Below are 5,117 nucleotides of genomic sequence, written 5' to 3'. Positions count from 1 at the left end.
CCCGCGCCGCACTGCGCCTGCGCGCGCGGCTTCCGGAGCCGCGCGCGCCCAGTCTGGGGACCGGGCGGTGGGGCTCTCCGGTCTGGGTACAGGCAGCTCCGCCCCTGGTGCACGGTTTACCTTCACAGGCACCGCAAACAGCGTGAGGACACACTCCGAACCTTCGTATCCTCACCCTCCTTCACACCTTAATCCTGCACCCTGGCCGGCCTCCGGGAGAGCTCGCAAATCCACTTGTTTTTGTGGCCACCGCCCGCCCTATCGTTAGCTGTATTATTCCAACAGACTTGTTTCCACACTGAGCCGCATTTAGGCCATGGTCCACAGTGATGCCAGGATCATTTGATTTGGGGAAACAGAAGTCGTGTCATGCCCTTGGCTTCACATCGTCCTTTACAGAGACAAGTACTAAGAAATGTATGTATAGTTTTTCAAAAGAGCCAGAAGTACCTTGTGCAAAATCCTACCTCTACCACTGATACCTGTGCCGCCTTGGGCAAGTAGCCAAATTCCACTCGTCTCAACGTCCTCATCTGTAAAACGGAGGTAGTAAATGTAATACAATTGCTGTGAGGAGTAAATCACTTCACGCCTGCCCCGGTTTGGCAAGTACTGTAATAACACTACCTAAGTGTTAGCTTTTAACATGAAGTCCGGCCTCCTTAACTTTGTTTTCACTTGGCCCCTGCTTACTTCTCCAGCCTCAGCTCTCTCCACTTTCCAGGGTTCTGCAAATTTCACTGTCATGAATCTAGGTAGGATATTTTCCTCCCCCTCCCCCTCCCTCCTTCTCCCCTGCCTTCCCCTCCCCTCCCTCCTTTCCTTCCTTCCCTCCCTCCTTTCCTCCCTCCCTCCCCCCTCCCTTCCCTCCCTTCCCTCCCTCCCTCCCTCCCTCCCTCCCTCCCTTCCATTGTTACTGGAAAGGGGACCTGGCCCTGTGCGGGTCTGCCTAGGGCCAGCGGTAGTGTGTGTGATTCTTGACTTTGTGCAGGAAAGATTTCACAATGAGTTCAGGTGATTTTTAGACTACAGGGCCTTTTATTGTGTGATTTTTTAAAAAAAGAAAATTGTATCATTTGGGCGGAAATTTGGAAATAACTGGAGGGGAATTAAAAAGTCCCTCCAAAGGGTAATTTCACCTATTTCTGTCAGATACCCGAAGGCACTAATAGTACAAGGTCATCTGAAATGGAGTTCAAGGCTTGACGTTTCCTGAGCTCCCAGGTTACAAATACCTGGGAGGATTCTATTTCTGATGCACTCTTTTATTCTGAAAATTACAGCCCTTTGGCATGCCAGCTTTTCATAGGAAACATCTATGCTACCCATTGTATGTGGGTTTTGACTTCTATCTCATGCAACCTAGAGTAAGGTCTGATTTGCTAGTATCAAATATGGTTTGCCTTTAGATCAAAAGTGGTTTCAAAAATAACTTAGTCCCTCATTATCAGAATCCAGAAGTCACACTCACCCTCTTCTCCCTAACTGAACTTTAAGTGCTTCCAAAGCCTCATTAATTTACCACCTCAGGTATTTCCTAGTGCTAGTCTCTCCCCCTAGAAATATGTATTCCTTTCTTTTCGCATCCCCACTGGCCTCTTTTGAGTAACTGCTCATTCTTCTGACTACTGAGGCTTTGTTGAATACTATTTCTCAGAGCTTCCGTAACTCCCAATGCTTCTTCTATCTAGCACTATGTGTAGCTCCTGCTTATATTGTTCTGCGAGGGCCAGACCTTATGCATCTCATAACTATAAACGCAATATAGCCCTAGTCCGTTTGGCTCAGTGATTACAGCATCGGTCCAAGGACTTAAGGGTCTCGGGTTCAATTCTGGTCAAGGGCACGTACCTCAGTTGCAGGCTCGATTTTGGGAGGCGACCAATCAATGTGTCTCTCTCACACCAATGTTTCTCTTTTTATTAAAAATATTTTTATTGTTATCAGAGAGGAAGGGGGGGGGGAGAGAGAAACATCAATGATGAGAGAGAATCATTGATCGGCTGCCTCCTGCACACCCCCTACAGGGGATGGAGCTGGAAACCTGGGCATGTGCCCTGACTGGGAATCAAACCTTGACCTCCTGGTTCATAGGTCGATGCTCAACCACTGAGACACACTGGCTGGGCCACTCTCTTAAAAAAAAAAGGGGGTGGGGTGTAATATATCATTGTAGTTAAGAATGTGGCATCTGCAACCAGAGTGACTAGGTTTGAATCTATCCTACCTACCACTGTGAACGTAACCTTTCTCTTCCCCAGTTTTCCAATCTGCAAAGTGGAACAATGGAAGAAGCCTGCCTCACAGGATTATGAAGAAATGAGTTAAAGTATATGTTAGTGTCCATGTAAATGCTTAGAACTGTGCTCATACATAGAAAGTGCTCCAAGTGTTGGCCAGTTTTATTATTGAGGTCTCAGTTCATAGCACTTCTTAGGCACCCAATTATTGAATATTTGTCTATTTTTATTAATCAACATGATTTCCAAGCAGCTCTGGCTATGACTTGGTGGATTGAGGATTTGCCTGAGCCACTCTGCCCCTGAAAATCCCACCCACTGGGATTTCCTGGAGCCCTCTATGAATGGGACAGACTATTTCTCTCAGGTCTCCCCACTAAGTTCTGCTAGGGAGGTGAAAAGCCAGGGTCCAGAGGAAAGACCACTGAACCTGGACTGAGGTTCCTAGTTCTACAACTTGCTGTGGGCCTTCAGCTAAACAGCTAAATTTTACAGGATCCTTTCCACATCCTCACCCGTCCTGCTGTCCCCTGGACTGCTCGGTGTAAAACAATGCCCCTCCTCCACTACTGGTTCAAAATTCACTTAGTCTCCAAGACATACCTTAAATGCCATCTCTTGCCTACGGGGCAGCCCGCCTCCATATTATTGCTCCCTGCTTGTAACTTACAGTTGTAAACCAAGTGCTAGCATAGCAAGCTTATGCAACTATTACTTTAGTAAATTACTTAAACTTTAGAGTACATGTGAACAAATCAACTGTCATATAAAATTGTTTACCATTTAATAAATATACTGGAAACCACCCAAGAGACGGAATGAAGCTTTCAATTCCAAAGCTTTAATTTAAATCAAGTAGCCCTTTCAGTTCATATACACTCATGTCCAGGACCACTGTGGGCTCACAAGTAGGCACTGCTGGAAGGTGAGTGTGTCACCCTTTGATTAACGTCCTATCTTCTTTCTTCACATCCACAAATTTCCCCAAAGGGAAAGATGTTAAAAATATTACCATTTGGGCAACATATTAAATGATAACTCAAAATATGTAAGTTCTAAGCCTTTTGAAGCCGAGCCATGTTGTATACTAATATACTCAATACAGTAACTTAATTTTTAAAGATTTTCAGTTATCTGAATTGATAGCTTTCACTTATCACCAGGATACAATAAAAGTATTTTAAAGTTACCAGCTACACCCGGCTGCCATGGTTCAATAGTTGAGTATCAAACTATGAACCAGGAAGTCATGGTTTGATTTCCAGTCAGGGCACATGCCTGGGTTGTGGGCTCAATCCCCAGTGGGTCAACCCCCAATGAGGGGCGTGCAGGAGGCAGCTGATCAATAATTCTCGCTCGCCAAAACCGGTTTGGCTCGGTGGATGGAGCCTCGGCCTGCGGACTGAGGGGTCCCAGGTTCGATTCCGGTCAAGGGCATGTACCTGGGTTGCGGGCACATCCCCAGTGGAAGATTTGCAGGAGGCGGCTGATTGATGTTTCTCTCTCATCGATGTTTCTAACTCTCTCTCTCCCTTCCTCTCTGAAAAAAACAAAATATATTTTAAAAATAAATAAAAATTCTCGCTCATCATTGATGTTTCTCTTTTTCTCTCTCTCTCTCCCTTTCTCTCTGAAATCACTAAAAATATACAATGAGGCCTTGACTTATAAGTGTCCTAACGAGTTTTTTGAGATAGCAGCTGTCTCTCGGCAGATTTTTTGCATTGAGTTGATAGAGTAATTTGAGTTAACGAGCTCGGTCTCCGAACGAATTAAACTCGTAAGTCAAGGCCCCACTGTATGTTTTAAAAACAATTACCAGCTGCACTTAATGAGCTGTCCTTGGTCAAGGTTGGAATGAGGGAATGAGAAGATGACTAGGAAAAGGTCTGATGAAGATCTGAAGATCCTGTCCCATACCTCTGCAGAAATGTAGAACCACCGCAGAGGCTTTGGGGAAGGGTCCCAGAAGCAAAGGGCTGTTTTACATATTACTTGATTTTTGACAATGATTTACAGCCAAGCCAACCAGGGTGGAGAAAAGATAGGGAATAAAGAAGTTGCAAATAGCTTAGATCAGTGGTTCTCAACCTTCTGGCTCTTTAAATACAGTTCCTCATGTTGTGACCCAACCATAAAATTATTTTCGTTGCTACTTCATAACTGTAATGTTGCTACTGTCATGAATCGTAATGTAAATATCTGATATGCAGGATGGTCTTAGGCGACCCCTGTGAAGGGTCGTTCGACCGCCAAAGGGGTCACGACCCACAGGTTGAAAACCGCTGGCTTAGATGAACATGAATTTCTAAGAAATAAATGTACTAAAAAAGAAAGTTTTAGGATTATGTCATCTTCAAATGAGAAGCCTGCTGGTGATATCTGGCTCTGGAGATGGATAATGTCTTTCCTTTAACCCTCTTTCTTCAAAAAAACAGGAGGGAGAGCACCTTCCTAGATATTTGACATGAAGAATCTCTTAATCCAGGAAGCAAAAGTTTACTCCACAATTGGGACCTCTTATAGAATATGTAGGCAAAAACGGTCACCACAGTGCCCATCAGGATGGCATTTGAAGCAAAGCCCAGGGCCTCCAGGAAGTAGTAGGAGTAGCACAAACTGAACAAGGAGGCCCAGAGGTGAGATGCCAGATTAGTGCCTAAATCCCTGCAAGACAAAACCATCAGTCTGGATCAACGGAATAATCCAAAAATCCATCTCAGTAAAACACACCTTTTAGATATGCACATATGTAGTTTGTGATCCATGGCACATATAAAAATTAGGAAAACAGCCATTGCAGTAGCCCATGTAGAACACAGTGGGGAAATGGTAGTTGCTCTTACATGGTTCTAGCTTCCCTTCCTCTAACCTTTC

This window comes from Myotis daubentonii, chromosome 3 (assembly GCF_963259705.1).
Source record: "Myotis daubentonii chromosome 3, mMyoDau2.1, whole genome shotgun sequence".
Lineage (NCBI taxonomy): Eukaryota > Metazoa > Chordata > Mammalia > Chiroptera > Vespertilionidae > Myotis > Myotis daubentonii.
Note: the sequence above shows the minus strand (reverse complement) of the source record.